Below are 19,241 nucleotides of genomic sequence, written 5' to 3' on the forward strand. Positions count from 1 at the left end.
CTCACGCCTTGAATAAATCTTTGTTGGTCTTAAAGGTGCTACTGGACTCTGGTTTTGTTAGCTTTGCTCAAGTGTTGCAGCAAACTGAAGGTCATGGTTCCCTGAAGGAGCCAATCTCTCTCATGCTGAGGCATCCTCTTTTCCTGCAGCCTTCCACTTTTCCTAGTAGTGACTCTTCTCATAATGTAACCAAAGTACAAAAGCCTCAGTTAGGACAATTTTGCTACTAGGGAGAGTTTATGCTTGATTGGCTCTAGAACCCACTTGTTGGTCTTTTTGGCTGTCCACACTATCCATAAAAGTCTCCAACACCACATTTCAAATTAATCAGCTTTCTTCTTGTCAGCTTTCTTCACTGTCCAACTTTCACACCCATACATTGGCATACTATGGCATAAATTAACTTGTTCTTGGTCACCACTGACACTTCCTTACACTTAAGAATTCTAGCTCCTTCATGACTGCCCTTCCCAGTCCCAAGCGCCTCCTGATTTCTTGGATGCAGCATATACTTTAATCTGAATTAGTTACAAGCCTGAAAAGAATGGAACAAACTGTTAAAACCAATATCTGATTTAGACATTTGTTGCTTACAACACACAGTCTTCCTTCATTAGCTTGATGGTCAGACCCAACCACAGACCCGCATATCTGCTGTTCCCAATGGCTGAACGGACAAGTTCTTCTATGTTGCTCTCTGTACAAGGTTAATTCAATACTGCCATATATGAAATAACATGACAATGGACATAGCCATCCATGGCAACTGCCCAGGAACTGAAGAAATCCATGGTAGATCAGGCTGGGGAGCCAGTATTTACTAAGGGGAACTAAGATGAAGAAAAGGCAAGTAACTGAGGCTTGTATTAACAGCCAGTTGCCTGCTGATTGATTAAACCTTTTCCTGTATGATGTATTAAACTCAACAGGAAGAAGCCCATAAGACACCATCCTTTCAGCTAGATGTAGTCCTAGCCACTGTTGTTGAGTGTGCACACTGGTTTGAAGCACACATCATATTAGATGATATTGATTTACAATTTACTGGTGACCCACTTATGATGTACAAGCTTGCGTTATACAATGCATGGTTAACAACTGTAGCACCAAGTGACAGAACTCAGTGTTAACGCCTGAAGCAACTTAAAAGCAGTAAGACCAGAGAAACTTGTTTTACAGTGCTTTGCATTTTATAACTTAAGAAGATGGGAAAAGGTTGAGAATTTGACCTCTGATAGTTAGGTTCTCTATTCTTTTACCTGCGTGCTTGGAAATCACATATATCACCAGGTTACCAATATTTATTGTCACTTTGATATGCATACTCACACAAGAACATCAGGTACTTCATAAGGTTACTGAAGAGAAATCTTTTACTTTCCAGACTTCTTTACCTTTGGAAACCTAAGCTAATTTAACGCACTGATGGCAGAGTTCAAGAATATGAGCTCAAAGGGTACGCCATACCTTGCTGTGGCCAAAGATCAGGAATCCCAGGTTACAGACTATTCACTTTATATTTCATAATTGGTATACTACCCTCTGGAAAGTTCTTTCTTTGGTCCATTGGACCTTGTCACCCAGCAGCCCCTCCTTTCTAGTGCCCTTCGTCCCAATTCAGCTGCTGTTTCCCAAACCATGACTAGCACTGCCAGGGCCCTGGGACTCCCCAATCCTCCTGTTTACACTGCTGGCCTCACAGGCATTAGAATCATAGAAACATAGAGTTGGAAGGGGCCATACAGGCCATCTAGTCCAACCCCCTGCTCAACGCAGGATCGGCCCTAAGCATCCTAAAGCATCCAAGAAAAGTGTGTATCCAGCCTTTGCTTGAAGACTGCCAATGAGGGGGAGCTCACCACCTCCTTAGGCAGCCTATTCCACTGCTGAACTACTCTGACTGTGAAATTTTTTGTCCTGATATCTAGCCTATATCGTTGTACTTGAAGTTTAAACCCATTACTGCGTGTCCTCTCCTCTGCAGCCAACAGAAACAGCATCCTGCCCTCCTCCAAATGACAACCTTTCAAATACTTAAAGAGGGCTATCATGTCCCCTCTCAACCTCCTTTTCTCCAGGCTGAACATTCCCAAGTCCCCCAACCTATCTTCATAGGGCTTGGTCCCTTGGCCCCAGATCATCTTCGTCGCTCTCCTCTGTACCCTTTCAATATTATCTACGTCCTTCTTGAAGTGAGGCCTCCAGAACTGCACACAGTACTCCAGGTGTGGTCTGACCAGTGCTGTATACAATGGGACTATGACATCTTGTGATTTTGATGTGATGCCCCTGTTGATACAGCCCAAAATGGCATTTGCCTTTTTTACCGCTGCATCACACTGCCTGCTCATGTTTAGCTTACAATCCACAAGTACCCCAAAGTCTCGTTCACACACAGTGTTACCTAGAAGCGTATCCCCCATCCAGTAGGCATGCTTTTCATTTTTCTGACCCAGATGCAGAACTTTACACTTATCTTTATTAAATTGCATCTTGTTCTCATTTGCCCATTTTTCCATTCTGTTCAGATCTCGTTGAACTCTGTCTCTATCTTCTGGAGTATTTGCCAGTCCTCCCAATTTGGTGTCATCTGCAAACTTGATGAGTAGTCCCTCCACCCCCTCATCTAGATCATTAATAAATACGTTAAAAAGTAAAGACTCATTGCCCTGGCCTTCCTCAGCCATAGAGGTGTATGCAGCTCTCTCCACCTTCCTGCCCTTGCCTGGCCAGTATACCACTCTCCTCCATCTCTCCAGCTGCTGACATGCCAGGGGTCACTCCCCTGACAATACATCACCTCCAACCTAGTCATTTTTTTTCTTTTGACCAGGCTCACAGGGCTGGCTTACTGCCCATAGGTTATTAAAATTCACATTGGATGGCAGCCTTTCGTTTACTGCCTCAGAGTTAAGGCCAAGACCAGAACTAAATGTGCAGAAATCATGAACTTGTTACAGAAAGCAGAAGTCCAACATAGGGGTTTCTCTCTTCCCATGTTTAGTATGCTAGCCTTGATGGTATGGAACCCACGTATCTACCAGTAAAAACAGCAGCTTCATGCCTCCTCAGCTTAAACCATAATATTGGATAGGATACTGCAATTTTTCCTGCTGCTATTCTACTACTGGCTGCAGTTTCTAACAGCAACAAAACTTGCAACATGGCATAATGCACAGTGTTTATTCTCAAGAGTGAATTGCATTAAACTTTCAGTCACCTTGCTTACTTACCTGCCGGTCCCCAGCCAAAGAAATGTTGGGGACCACTGATTTAAAGCACGTCAATAAGGCTCATGGTTTTCTACATAAAAGCTCATTCTTATGGGTCTTATAATATTTATAACCCAGATTGAGAGTTCATTTCAGCATAATAATTTTTCAGGATACTTTTAATTATATCAGAAAATTAATGATTGGTTATTTGCCACTTGAAATAGATAATCATGAAATCACTGCAGGGTGAACTCTGTTTTAATATGTGGATCATCCATATTTGGACAAAAAAGGAAAAACAATCATTAACAAATACCATTTAAATTGCTTTATTTAATTAACAACATTATGTGGCATATGTATTCTTGTATTTGCTTAACATCCATAATGATACACTCAAAGATCTCAAGATTTCTGGAGTATTCTGCTCAAAAAGGTTTACTTTCATTTGTGCTGCTTTCCCTTCCTTCTGCATACTTTGCTCTTAACACATCCTCCTTATCCAGACCTTAGTCTACCCCAAACAATCTTATATTTATTGAACTTCTTAAATCTTAGAACTTAAGAAATAAGGAGTTAATTCTGGGTGCACAGAGTTTCTTAGGATCAGTAAAACTGAAGCCCCTTAACTCTGTATGTTTATTTTATAACACTTTTGTTGTAAAGAAGAGGCATGTTATCTCCGCAGATACAAATTCAATTTTGAGAACTGCAAAACCAAGCATCTTTGATATCTTCTAGAAACTGCCCATAATCGTATGGAAAGCATGACACTATGAAATTCATTTACCAAAAAAATTAAACATTGCATGAATATACAGCCTTATGCTACATAATTAAAAACAAATCCATACCTGATAATGAATATGGATTAGACTGTAATGTATCCTAAGCAGAAAACTTAAATTTTCCCTCGAAGAGCAGTTTATTTTTTAAAAAATCCAATCCAAATAAAAAAACTTGATTTACATCTTTAGAAATCAGATTTAATTTTTAAATAAACAACATTGATTTGTATCCTCCCTGACAATAACTTCATCACCCCTGGCTACTAGAATACTTTCCAGCTTTTCAGCTGTGGCCTTGGTCAGGTGAACGCTCTCCCTGGAGTGATCAGGGCTAGGGCTGGGTGCTTCGGCGCCCAAAGTGGCTGGTCTCTCCCAGTGCAGCTCTTTACCAGTCCTCCTCATACAAGAAGGCAAAGTGTAGTACCTTTTAGCCACCAGCATTAGAGGCTACATATACACTAAATATGTATTCATCTTCTAGTCCCCACTAAGCTACGTAAAGACAGGAAAAAAGGAATTCCATCACATTGCACAGAATCACTACGGAACTGAGCTTCACTAGACATTTCCCCCACCTTTTGCAGAAACTCCTTTTTAGGAGTGTTATGGAATGTATTAACTTTTTTAGGACAGGAAAGGCCTATTAATACTAAAGCTTTTAGCAAAGTTGGAAAAGCTACTTGTTTCAATGATGGTGCAGTGGAAGGAAGGTGATCTACTTGTATTTATACTTAAAGCAAGGAAAGGTTTGACAATACAGAGTCTTTCGTCAAAGCTCAGGAGAATCAAAGCAGCTATCTGAAAAGTAGGCCAAAGTTTGTTCCAAAGTTAATATTGAGCACACTGAGCACTTATAATGATGCATTTACATTGTTAGCTCTGCAAAGGATTCATAACATGAACACTTAGAAGAAGAAGAAGAGTTGGTTCTTATATGCCGCTTTTCCCTACCTGAAGGAGGCTCAAAGCGGCTTACAGTCGCCTTCCCATTCCTCCCCCCACAACAGACACTCTGTGGGGTGGGTGAGGCTGAGAGAGACCTGATATCACTGCCCTGTCAGAACAGTTTTATCAGTGCCATGGCGAGCCCAAGGTCACCCAGCTGGCTGCATGTGGGGGAGCGCAGAATCGAACCTGGCTCGCCAGATTAGAAGTCCGCACTCCTAACCACTACACCAAACTGACTTAGCAGCAAACAGGCATTTCTAATGCAAGTGAACTCCAATACTACACCAACTGTGTTTTCCACTACTGCAGTGAATCACAAACTATACTATCTTAAAAGCAATCTGGCTTTTTGCAGATGGGGGGGAGAGGGTAAGAAACTGCTAAGAAAAGCTGAACAATTGTTAAATATCACAGTTCATAGTTGCTGTAGTAAAATTATACCAAGTCATCAGACTTTTCTAACACATTGAATTTCTACATATAACACAAATGCAAAGGCTAAAAACCTCTGAATGTAACCAGTGTGAAACTAACAAATTGAAATTTAGTAGCAAAAGTGACATCATTGAATTTGGGTTTGAGACAATGGTAGCAGCTAGCTTATTACAGAAACTGATGGTCCCTTTGCAGGTGTTCACTGACCTTATACACTGTTTAATATGCATTAACAAGGTGTGTCAAATCCATGCCAATTTAAGCTTGCAATTATTTTTACAGGATTAATTTATGCTACTTCATAATATTGTGACAGCGTATTGCTTCTTCTTGAATTGCTGAAAAGCTGACAAGAAGAAAGAAGAAAGAAAGAAGAAAGAAAGAAGAAAGCAGAAAGAAGAAGAGTTGGTTCTTCTATGCCGCTTTTCTCTACAGCCGCCTTCCCTTTCCTCTCCCCACAACAGACACTCTGTGAGGTGGGTGAGTCTGAGGGAGCCCTGATATCACTGCTCGGTCAGAGCAGTTTTATCAGTGCCCTGGCGAGCCCAAGGTCACCCAGCTGGTTGCATGTGGGGGAGTGCAGAATCGAACCTGGTATGCCAGATTAGAAGTCTGCACTCCTAACCACTACATCAAACTGACCACTCATCTTACAAAGCAGTCCATGAAAGTCTGCCACAGCATGTGCATTAGACTAACATGAATTAACACAAAAGCCTCCTCTGCAGAACTCTTTGTAATTTCTCACATCTGTCCACATAAATCATATCACACTAAGACATTAACAGATGTTTTTGAAAGATATTTTGTAAAACAAAAAGCAGTGAAAAGATAAATGATGCAAGACACTGATTGATGTAATTTATTTTGGAGAATTTAAATGGCATAAAGCATTGCATCAATTTGGAAGTCAGCTTGGAAAAGTCATTGGATCATCATACACTTCCAACTAAAAAGTTTCAAATTGAAAGATACTGATGTAGGATGTAGAACTGTGCATGTACACAAAAACTTACACCCCGAATTAAACTGTTTTGTCTTAAACGTGCCATTGGACTCCAACTTTGTTCGATTGCTTCAGACTAACATGGCTGGGCTACTTGAATCTTACTTGAAAGCACAATTTGTTTTTCAGAATCATATTTCCAACTGTGATAGAACCAATCAAGCAAATGTCAAATGCATCTTGGTACTCTGGAACGAACATTATGGTCCTCACATCCTCCAGTCTCTCTTTCTTCTTTACATTTATAGGGATGAAGAATTCATGCTGTGGTATTTCTCTGCTGTGAATCAAGGTCATGTCTAAGCTAGCACTTACAGCAAAGTTCAGGAGTCTGTAGTAATGGAATTATCTGTAAACAACTGAAATCCCAGGCAATCTCTTTTATTCCTGTCCCACATACCGAACATTGTTCTGACTCCAGGTACTTCATAATCTCTTAGACCTTTTTGTTTTACTTGGATCAGAAGTTTTATTGCTTTCTGAAGTCTATACAAGTTCTTTAGCAGAGATTCATCTTTAATGCTAGCATCTACAATTTCCCAACCACGTAAGTGATTATCTCACCAAGCCAACAGTATGAACCAAATTCTCTCCTACTTTTTTTTAAAGTTTTATTTCATAAAAATTAGTAAGATAATTAAATAGGTATGCACAGAACATATAAATTTGATTTATATACTTTGCAGAAACTAATTAGGAGGTCTGCTGCAATTTTTAGATAGCTTGCTGTTCACTGGAAAATGCAACAAAAAAGCATCAAGGATTATTTCTGCAAACATCTTTAAAGAGATTATCAAAAATAATGCAGTTGGTTGGGTTTGAATTCAAACAGCATTCACTTAGCCACTGAAATAGAAAATAACCAAGAGAACTAAATATGTACCAAAACTTTTCAGCTATATATATATAGACAAATATATGGAAATATTTGAATTTGTCACCTATTTTCTGATCCAAAATCTTAGCACAAGTAAAACTAGTATTTCCTAAAATATTTGAATGTAGCTCTCAAACAACAGACTTTGGGATCTTCAGTGCAATAGTCAATATTTAACAAAAGATTGTCTACTGATAAAGGTAAAGGTAAAGGTATCCCCTGTGCCAGCACCGAGTCATGTCTGACCCTTGGGGTGACGCCCTCTAGCGTTTTCATGGTAGACTCAATATGGGGTGGTTTGCCATTCCCTTCCCCCGTCATTACCATTTACCCCCCAGCAAGCTGGGTACACATTTAACAGACCTTGTAAGGATGGAAGGCTGAGTTAACCTTGAGGCGGCTGCTGGGATTGAACTTCCAGCCTCATGGGCAGAGCTTCAGACTGCATGTCTACTGCCTTACCAGTCTGCACCACAAGAGGCTATGTCTAACGATAGAGGTAGCCAGAATTATCCCCAATATTGATGAAATCTGTTGACAGACACTGCCACATTCTGAGCAAAAGAAAAACTTCAAAGCCTACAGATGGGCAATACTTTCAGAATTATGTGAAAGGAAAGTGGAAAGTTATCCAATTCAGCCTTTGAGAAAGCCCAGTATTTTTTCCTCCATTTCTAACAACTTCTTGGCAATGGAATGAACAGTTAGTCTCTCACTATGCACAATGTTGTTAACACTCATAACAATAAGCTATCAGAACTCCAGGTTCATGAAGTTCAAGAGGTCATTGTCAAAATACTTCTAATCCTAGAATGTTAGCTTCTAATTCTAGAATGTTAAAGCTCACAAAAGCCTGAGGAAGATTGTTTGCAGCTATACAGTAGACTTCATGGGTCAAATCAATTTGTGCTTCATAGGACTGGTTGGCACAGGCCTCATCACCAGCCTATTCATTGCCATCCTTTCCCTTGCCATTACAATGAATCAGTAGTATTATTACATGTATTTGCTTCCACATGTTCATTTCTATCTCCATACACCATTTTCACTGTTTGGAGGTTAACTGACCCTTAAAACATCAAGGCTATAATTAGTGTTCTACTGGGGAACGGAAAGAGGAGAAAGTGAAATCTATATTGTTCCTTCCTTTCTCAGGACTAGAGAATCTTGCTGTCTGGAACAAGTACTGGCAGGTGAAAAGGACATATATAAGTAACTCTTAGTGACTGAGAGAGAATGCTGCTGCTAATCAAAAGGCACAAATGAAAGTCCCACTTTCCTAAAGTTACCACAATGTCAGCAGAACGATAAGAATTTACTCTGCCTAGCTGGGAACAAGGCATCTGTGTAAGTGGCACTTCTGTTGCTGAGGCTCAGTGACATAAAGTTGTAAGGATGGAAAGAAAACAGAAGGGAAAGTACTTAGAATCATAGAGCTAGAAGGGAAATCCAGGGTCATCTAGTCCACATCGTTGCAGAATGCAGAAAATTCACAACTACCTGCCTACCCACAGTGACCCCCAATTCCATGCCCAAATGATGCCCCCAAAAAGCCAAAATCTCTGGCCAGTCTGGCCTGGAGGAAATTCACCTCCCAACCCCAAATTGGCAATTGGCATTTCCCTGGGCATGCAAGAAAGGGTCACAGGAGCCAAGCACCAATACAATATTTTCTGCCAACCCACTTACAATCTGCCTAAATTCATAGAATCAGTATTTCTGTGAGGTAACTATCTAGTCTCTGCTTAAAAACTTCCAAGGAAAGAGAACCCACCACCTCCCGAAAAAGCCTATCCCATTGAGGAGCCACTCTGTCAGGAACGTCTTTCGGGTGTTTTGCTAAAAATTCTTTTTAATTAATTTCATCCCAGTGGTTCTGGTCCTACCCTCTGGGGTAACAGAAAACAGCTCTGCTCCATCCTCCACGCGACAGTCCTTCAAGTACTTGAAGATGGCTATCATATCACCTTAGTAGTACTTATAATAGGCACAAACTCTTTTCCTATGTCACAAGAATCACAAAGAATTACCAAGAAACTCAGCATCTGGTAGCAGCCCATGACTGCTCTATAAAGTGACAAAAAGATAAGAGCAAAACATCAATAGAAAACAATGAACCTTAAAAATCCTGTTTGGGGGGGAGGGGTGGATCCCTTCCTGAATACAAAATGCACTTTTTGAAATACAGAATTTAATGTGACAATTAACACATAACAGGCACCATTTTAAAAAGTGACACAAAACTTTAACATGTTTTAAATGGCTTGAGGAGTATCAAAAGCTGGGCAATTAAGTGTTACAAAGGTGGAATACTTCTAAGCTCCACATTTAGAAAATGTACAGAATATTCACAGAAGAGTTTTGGGGCTTTCATAACAGCTCTCAACAAGGCTCAAATGAGCACAAATGAATCAATCTCTATAACAGCCTTTCTCAACCTTCCTACCATTGAGAAACCCCTGAAACATTTGTCAGGCTTCGAGAAACCCCAGAAGTAGCACAATCATGCAGAATATTGTTGAGAAGCAAAACTTTGTACATGTCCATTTGAGACCCCTTCCCTTCCCACCCACTCCTGGCCCATCACTGGCCCTTGGGGAGGGGGAGCACAGCATTATTATTACACTTCATAATCCAAATTAACTCAGTGCACTTGGATTAAGTAACCTTAGTTAAATTAAACATAATACACATAGGGTACTACAGGTAGGGTACCCAGTTCTCTTGGGCCTGCTGATGGGGGACAGGAAGGTAAACTTGTCAGGAGCAGTGAGGAATGCCAAAAATAAATGTGATGTGCCTATTTGACATGGAAATGATGAGGGCACGTCGGGGATGTTTGGGTGCATTCTGGCTTTTTTGGACCAAGCTCTATGTAGAATTAACTCCTACCAGAGTTTTGCTCCAAAACCACTCCCGCCACCCCCAGCGCACCTACATCACTTCTGCATCACACAGGCATGTCACTTTTAATTTCCATATTCTTCCTTGTGCGGGGGGGGGGGTAATTCCCCCTTGCCGGTCATTGGAGAGGTGGAGCCCGAAAGAGGAAGATTCTGCCAGGGGCTCTAGCATCTCTACCTGCAGGTGATGCAGACAGCTTCTTCTGCTGTACTGCACAGACTGAATGTAATTATAATGGGTATATTTATGAAAGCGAATTCAATGCACCAATTTAGCTAAAATTACTTCACCACATAGTTGGTGGTGGGCAGTGCAGTCAAGTCATAACTGACTTATGGCAACTCCATGGGTTTTCAAGGCAAGAGATGTTTAGAGGTAGTTTCCCATTGTTGCCTTTGCACCACAATCCTGGTATTCCTTGGAGGTCTCCCATGGATATACTAGACAGAGCCAACCCTGCTTAGCTTCTGAGACCTGATGAAGTTGGACTAGCCTGGGCTATCCAAGTCAGGATTCACCATGTAATGAAATTCTAAAGAATGAAAGAAAGCAGCTCCAATATCAGCATATCTTCAGAAACTTCTGTAACTTTTATAAACAGCTTGAACCACAACAAAAGGTGGGAGGATATATTTTAATTAATGAATAAATAATATAGCAAATGGCAATTAAGGCTCTGCTTCTGTTCACACATTGACAAACCTGTGGATGAGAGTAGCTGAAATGAGGATATTCAAACTGAACTAAAATGATTACAGAATTTACTCTCACCCATTCTTTGGTCATTTTTAAATTCAGGGAAAGGGGAAAGCTCCTTTCTGTTCAGGCACCCAGGCAAGACATGCTTCAGGGATTCACTTACTGTTCGTTCATCCTGTGCTATTAAAGAGGAAAGAACAGCAGATACCAACCAAACTACCCAATGCTGATTCTCAACACCCCTGGGGCAGGGCAGGGCAATGCACAATGGCATGATATCACGTAAGTCACCAAGTTGTACTTAACATCTCTTTGGAAAATTTCAAGTGTTCAAAACATTTCCACCAGTTATGTATTATCCAAGGGAAAATATAATCAATATCCGGGTGAGTTTCAAAACTGTCTGGGGTAAATGTAGCTAATATAGCAATAAATATTCATGCATGAGTACTGCTCTAAAAGGCACTGCATTATTGGATGTTGGAGAGCTATTTTCTATTTCAGTCCAGGACTACTCAGGAGAAATGGTTTGAGCATATTTGATAATATACCTCAATTTCACAGAACTGCCAACTACTGCTTCCGAATAATGCTTGAGACCCATGCAACACGAACGAACTTTCAAGTTCTGATTAGCTATATCAGCCCAGAATAAGTCTTTATAATCCACTCCAAAAAGCCAAAAATATTTAGAAGGTTCATAGCACCCTCTGTTGGCAAGTTAAAAATTAGACAAGATATTTGGACTGCTTATGGCAGAAAAGCTTACATAGGTGATACAAATCAGACACAAATCCAGCATTCAAAAATTCAAAGTTGTGTAAATGTTTCTGTGCTTTGCATGTTTATTTTGTGTTTATTTCTTGTTCTGGTATGGGGGGGGGGTTCCAACCTAAAAATACCCAACTTTGTTTGCCAGTGATGAAAATGGAATGCGAGTATACATGCCACAGGCAGTGATGCTTCTTTCCAGCTGTCCCCCATATTCTGTGGTTCAGCTCTGAAATCTATAGACTTTTAATATGTAATATGAATAGGCGTCAATATAAAGTTCAAATCTGTAAAACCCTGATGCTTAACTATTTTGAAGCATCATATGCATTAAATCAAAACTGAAAAGCCCTAATGAATTAAAAGCGATAATGCCCAGTTCTTAATCTGGCAAGTACAAAACATGTTTTATTAATAGCCTCATCAAGGTAAGCAATTCTTCAAACTAACAAAGCTGTTTAACAATTTATGCAAAGCTTCCACCTGTGCTCTTTCATAAGCAGAAACTTACTAAAAAGGCCACAGAAGCCACTTGCACTGACAGATCTGATGTATCTGAACTTCCATTTATATAACATTTTCTTCTCAGTCTGTAAATTACAGCCTGTATTTGCACTCCAAACAAAAATTGGAAGCCAACTTCAAACAGGGATTTCCAAATCAAGTTTGGAAGACCAACTCAAACAACAGGTTGAACATTGCCACTAAATCTGAGCGGGATGGTTTGTCCCAAGACTACTCCAGGAAATACCACTCTGGGAAAGGCTACAAACTAGTTTGTCCCCACATTATCCATTTCTTCGCCTTGTCTTGGCTGGCAGCAGAATCAGGAAAAGCACACTGCAGCGATATCCTACCATCTCCTTGTATTGCAGATGATTTTACAAAAAAGGGATCGAAAGAGATGAAAGCAGCTCCACAATACGTGTTTGGTGTTTTACTAAGCCAGTTTCCTACAAACCTTTACATTCTAGTATAACTAAGAAAAAGGGTATGACTGCATAAAGGGGAACGTTATTTGAACTGTGCTCGTCTCTGTTAAAATCACTGCCACAGAGTTTTATGAGACTCAGTTGAGACACGGGAAAAGTTGTTTCTGATTTCAGATACTGAAATCACCACAGTCAACAGTGCTTCACTTCTTCAGCATAAGAGGTTACAGGACTGGTGGACTATTGTTTTCTAGTTGGAGGACTATTCGCTTTGAAATTACATCAACAGCAATAACTGGAATATACTAAAAATGTACTGGGGTGTTCCTATGCCACATTTCTCTCCAAAGCCACCAATTTAAGCGATGTAATTTAAAGAGATGAAACAAAAAAACACAAACATTCTGAGCAGGCCCTGATTCACTCGAAGGACTATTGTAAGCCAAAGGCCAAGGGCCTGCCCAGGTTTAAGAAGCTTTTAGGCAGAGGAGAAAATAAGATCAACTCTGCTACCAGTAAACAAGCAGGCTCTTCCCAACTTCCTTCCCTGCCAGGCATTCCTCTGGTCCCACCCAGGTGTCATCCACACTCTATAAATAGATGGAAGATACCAGCTTTCCATAAATTAGCATGATGACACAAAGGTCAACCAATCAAGCATGATTAAAAATTGCTGTTAAAGCACTTTGTGGCCACACTCCCTGTTGGCTTAGACTAACCAAAGATGAGAACCAAACCTTGTTTACTTTCTCTACTTTATCATTTGGTTCTTTATAATTCTGTTTATCACTCCCACTTCTTTGGCCACTGTCAGTCACATCAGTGGATGGGGTATGAGAAGCATGGGAAGGACTAGGACTATCCCTATCAATTCTATTGCTAGTGCTAGCCTCCTAATTAGTGCTGCTCAGCAGACGTCTCAGCTCAACAGGTATGGGTGTACCAGCAGGTATGCAAGAGAGACCACATGCCTGTTGCAAACACTTTCTAAAGGGAAGGTCTGGGGCTCAAATATGCTTCTAGATCATACACTCCACCATAAGAACCCATAAATCCTAGTTCAAGGAAATTGTCTCTGCTCGTGTATATTTTCCCCCAGATTGCAATAGTTGGCTCTAACTCAGATTTGTTATTGCATATACACGCAAGTCAACCACTGAACTTGTGGGAATTCGTGCCTTGACACAAACACAGAGCAGGAACATGCATAAGAATCATAACGTTATGCCTATACGGGCATTTGAAATGCATACGCACAATGTGGGATACGGCTCTAGAGCCAATTTTAAATGGGAGTGCCAAACTGAAAAAGATGCCCTGGCCAACATGTTTATTGCCATTAATAACAAAACATAGGATCTATTGTGTATCATTCTGCATACTAAGTAAAATCCCAAGCTTCCAACAGAGGCCTCTCTTTGGTTTTGTTGTATTCAGCCATCCAATAGCGCCTGGTACAGAAAGTACTGTTCACTAAATCAGAGACAGAGATTAATGTCAGCTTGTAAAGCCATCTTGGAACTTTGACACTGCCTTATCAATATGCAATTAGCCCACAATGCCATCTGACAGTTTGTCTTATCTTGCTCCAACACGCAAACAATGCAGTGTCCTCTCTGTGCAAGCCATCAGAATTTGATCAGGGCATTTCTACTAAGAACAGACAATATACACTTGTGTTAAGGTAAGGTTATATCATCACAGTTACAGAATCTTCCCTAAGATAAATAAAAGGCATGTAAAGTCAAACTATATACTAACACATATACAACCTGTGCCTCATACCAGAAATGTGCTGTAATGCAATTTGTTTAACATTATTCAACAAAATACTGGATGTCAAACAAGAAGGACTAGCAAACATCCAAGGTAACAAAATCTGACAAATTAATTTGCTGGTAAGGGTGCTCAAATGATTACAGTTGTTCAAACTCTTACAAACATAACGCAGCAAACCAATATTCTGGTACTGCACCTACTGCACCTACACTAACTGCTGAAAGATACTGAGATCTGATTCCTTAGAATGCTTGGTTTACTGTAAGCTAAACTATTATTAAGAGATCCAAGAAGCCTATCTGGATGAACAGAAAACTTCAAGAGGAGCTAAGGAAGAAAAAGGAAATCTTCAATCAATGAAGGGGAGGACAAACCTCTATCTGGAGGTTACTAGGCACTGTAGGTCAGCTATCAGAGAGGCCAAAACTGAGAATGAACTGAGATTGGCCAAGGAAGCCCATTATAACAAGAAACGTTTTTTCAGATATGCAAGGAGCAAATGTAACATAAACGGGGCAACAGGCCCGCTGTTAGATGAAGATGGAGAAACTCTGATGGAGGACAGAAAGAAAACAGAAAGGCTCAGTATCTATTATGCCTCAGGGCTTTCCAAGAAGAATATGGACACATCTAGGGATGGTGAAAGGCAAGATAAAGCCTTGGGGTGGCAGGTGGGCATAGACATAGAGGTTTGTTGAGAGGCACCTGACTGCACTGGATGAGTTCAAATCCTCTGGGCCAGATGGTTGTACCCGAGAGCTTGCAGAACCCTTTCTGAAGAGCTTGCAGAATCCCTGTCTATCGTTAGGACCTCTTGGTAGACTAGAGGAGAGCGAATGTTATCCCAATCTTCAAAAAAGGGAGGCAAGATCCAGAAAACTACAGGTCAATGAATCTGACCTCAAATGCAGGGAAGATAATGGAGCAGATTTTAAAGGGGGCAATCTGAAATTACCTGGAGAACAATTTGTTGAACCAGGGAAGTCAGCACAGATTTGGCTCCAACAGGTCTTGCCAGACCAACCTTGGTTTCCTTCTTTGACCGAGTGACAGGCTTATTAGATCGTGGAAATTCAGTGGATGTTGTTACCCAGATTTCAGTAAAGCTTTTGACAAGGTTTCCCATGATATTCTGATGGGTAAACTGGAGGACTGTACACTATATTTTTGGGTGGTACAGTAGATAGGAAAATGGCTAGAAAACCACACCCAAAGAGTGGTTGTCAATGGTATTTTACCAGAGTGGAGGGAAGTGAGCAACCGAGTGCCACAGGGCTTGGTACTGGGCCCAGTACTTTTCAACATTTTTATCAAAGATCTAGAGGAGAAGCATGCATACTGGATCAGAGCTTCTTCTGGGTAGTAGAGTATGTGAACGTGATCTTGAGGTACTTGTGATTGTAAGCTAAACATGAGTCGTCAATCCCCAGGCCGCGAAAGCCTTGGCACTGGGCTGCTGCCGGCCACACCTCCCTCTCCCCCCCCCCGCAGCACGGTGCTCGCTGGGCCTTGAGCAAATCGGCCACTTCGAGCGCCACACTGTGAGGGGGAAGAGGAAGTGTGGCCACCGGCACACTGGCAGGCGCAAATGCTCATGTGCGGAGCTGGTGCACATGCACGTTTGCGAGGAGCTGCCGTGCATGTGTGGCGCCTAGGCCTCGCTCTCCCCCCACCCCTGCAGGCCAGTCCCCAGCCTTAAAAAGGTTGGAGGCCGCTGGTCTAAGGCATAGATATTTCCACAAATTACTAGAATGTCTAAGAATTGGGAAGGAAAGGACCAATTCTGGAACCTTCTACATGCAATCTCTGGGTTCTACGGTTTAGTTAAGGCAGGTCCTTAGTTCCATAAACCATTCCTATCCTTCCAAGCTCCTTTGTCGAAGTTCTTCCCACAAACTGACACAATAAGCAAAGTAAGACTGAACATTACACAAACAATTTGGTTAACTGAACAAGAAATTAATCATCAGGTTTGATGTTTTTTTACAAGTTACAAACACAATTAGTTTTGTTTTTAAAAATGGTAACATTATAACAGCGTTGTGTAAGCCTTCTGTAAATGGCTTCTCTGAACAAATGCTTTCTTGGGCTTTTATTCTGGTGCACTAAGGTCAACTTGCAGTTGGGCATTTTTTGAAAGGAGGAAATTATAAGAGAAAAAAATGCTAAGTAAAATCAGTTATCAAAAACCTGCTTAGAAAGGCAGTTGTGCTGAGCAGGCAGCAGGCCAATGCTTTTTCAACCCAATTCAATCATGCAACGCTTTGCAGAGCTTATTTCCTGCAGCAAGCAAAATGGAGTCTTGGGAGGTTTGAGGAAGTGTCTTTGCCACCTGTCACCACTTGCATTGCTGTTCAGAGATACTTGAAGTTACAGGAGACAGCTAAATAAAAGAACCTTCTGATGCTGCCAGATTTTTGCTCCACTGTTTCAGTCTTATTATTGCCCTTGCTAACAAATGTTACCATAGTGAAATAAGTAAGCAAGCTATCTCCTGCACAACAATGATCTTGACTGATGACCTCAAGACCCTTTCCCCACTGTAAAAAACCCCATTATGACATGACTATTTCCCCCTTTCCTACACGTGTGTACCCCTGAGTGTGGGGCTATCAGTAAGCATAACCTCTTCCCCCAAGAGGGATTCGATCGAAAGCCATTTACCCCAATGCTCTCGGAGCCTTCTGCCAGATAATTTAATCTCAACAACCCAAATTTCAGAAACAAAGAGCAGATTGCAGCAATTTCCAGCTACCTAAATGACAAGACAAGAAGGTACTAGCTCTTCCTCGATCATTCATTCATTCATCCATTCATTCATTTATTATATTTATATACCATCCTCCCCTGAGGCTCAGGGTAGTTTACATAAAAACAGGTAACAATACAGATAACTCAGTAGTTATGACAAGTACCTAACCATCGATCCAACTTCCAAATCTTTCCAAGGGAATATTTTCTCAAAGAAAAAGGGGAACATTTCTCCATCTACCATAAATTCCCCCTGCAGCCACAACTTTTCCTGGATTTATCCTGTTACTCCAGCCTTATAGTTGTCATCTTATCTCCCCAAATTCATCTCTTTACCCCACAGATATGCTGCTGCACCTCCATCCACTGCTTAGTCAGTTTTGGCTCAGTGAAACAGCATCTTTGCCACCAGTAACATTTCCCCTTCAGGATGGGCTCATATGTCTCCTCTTCTTTTATAAGTTGTTACCCCTAGAAGGTAGGCAGTTTTTCCAGGGAAAGGGTTTTTGTGTGTGTTATTTACAATTTTTTACCCATTCTGGAGCTTTCTTTTTCTATATTGCATAGATTCATTTGGTCTCTTTTGCTATTCATACAATAACTCCCTCCCCTTTTATAACTTAGAGGGGGGGACCTGTCCTGTGGGCAGCAGAGGACAGAACTTGCAATAATGTGTTTAAATTAGAAGCACTAAGATACCCGCTGGGACTTCCGGCTAAGATGTCGTTCTGAGAGGGTTGTAGGGCATCTGCTCTGCTATCTCTGAAGCCTGACAGGGGTCAATCGCGCAAGCAATTGGCAGAAAAGAGGAGGGGTACGCAAACCCCACCTCACCTTTCTACCCAGGAAGTTGTTGGGGCCGTCTCCAATCCTTTAGGGAGTATATCTCCCTGGATTATAGGCTGTCAGCGTTTCAGGTCCAGAGAACGACTGCCATATTCTATCTCGGACTTTCTTTTCTCTCTTTAATCTTAAAGCATCTGCTTCAACCCTACACGACGATTTACTGCAAATGAACGTTTTGAACTGAGGGGAGGACATCGGCTGAGTTCCAAAACATCATTTACTGCAAGTATCTCTTGTTTTTTTTTTCTCCATCTCTCTTCCTGCATCAAAGCCCTTTGTCTCCCCCCTCCTTTTACTCTGCTCTGCCCGAAGCCACCTCGTTATGAGGCAGGCTAATTCTCCTAACTAAGCAGAAGAAGGACTTAAATCAACTCAAATTAATTGGCAAAAGCTCTCACTGCAATTGTTTTGGTTTTCGGAGATAAGAGATAAGAGCTGTGAATGGGAAGATCTCACGAGAACTCTGTTCCAGCACAAGAATATCTGCCTTACTGACTTCAATACATCACATGCCTGTGCCGGAACGGTAGAGGATAAAACAGAGGACCTCTACTGGCCACTTGTAAAATTGTTTGAGGTAGGCTGTTGTTTTTTAAGTCAAAAACATGTCTATGTTAAAAAGATTGGCTCATCTAATAGAGAAACAAACCCAAGATTTCAAAGCATTTACAGAAGGATTGGTCAAAAATATCTTCAAGGAGATCCAAGATGGCAAGGAAGAAGTCTCCAACAGGAATGATGGATCAATAACAGTGGCTGATGACAGCTCTAAACAAGGTGGAAAATCAACAGTAGAAGAGAAATCTGAAATTCTGGAGACGGAAAAGGGGATGTCGGAGTTCTGCAGCCCAGATAAGGACACCCTTTTTAAAAAGACATACAGCCATCTCAAAGTAACAGTGTACAAAAATCAATCAAAAGATTTAAAGGAGCTCTTTGGGAAAAAAATTGTATTGATACTGGAGTCCTGGAGGTGCAACGGCCTCAAGATCTATCGATGCATATTCTGCGGGAAAGAGTACAACTGGACTTTCTACGCCAAAGGCCAATGGGACAGAATTTAAGTCTACGGGAACGACAAGATGTAGCAAGCCTCGAGATGAGACCACCTTAAGAAGACCGAAAGTTCATATTGTTCTATGTTTAATGCTAAGCATTTAATCTAAACCTGGAAACTCACTATTCTCTGTTTTAATAACATATACTATATTCTATATTTCTATTTTTATGAAAAAGGGGAAGCACTGTTTTCTTCTCTCTTGTTTCTTTTCTTTTGTAGGCATATAGGTA

At 41.0% G+C, this 19,241-nt stretch overlaps 1 protein-coding gene and 1 long non-coding RNA gene across 5 annotated transcripts in view; one reads left to right on the forward strand and one right to left on the reverse strand.

Annotated features, from left to right (window-relative positions):
- Positions 1-6,403, forward strand: part of LOC143831838 (uncharacterized) — a 41,314-nt gene extending 34,911 nt beyond the window's left edge. The window contains exon 3 of the long non-coding RNA XR_013228982.1: positions 5,669-6,403. This is a non-coding gene — a long non-coding RNA (uncharacterized LOC143831838). The remainder of the gene's footprint in view (positions 1-5,668) is intronic.
- Positions 1-19,241, reverse strand: part of TMCC1 (transmembrane and coiled-coil domain family 1) — a 165,613-nt gene that overhangs the window by 96,072 nt on the left and 50,300 nt on the right. The window lies entirely within an intron of this gene.

This window comes from Paroedura picta, chromosome 3, assembly GCF_049243985.1.
Source record: "Paroedura picta isolate Pp20150507F chromosome 3, Ppicta_v3.0, whole genome shotgun sequence".
Lineage (NCBI taxonomy): Eukaryota > Metazoa > Chordata > Lepidosauria > Squamata > Gekkonidae > Paroedura > Paroedura picta.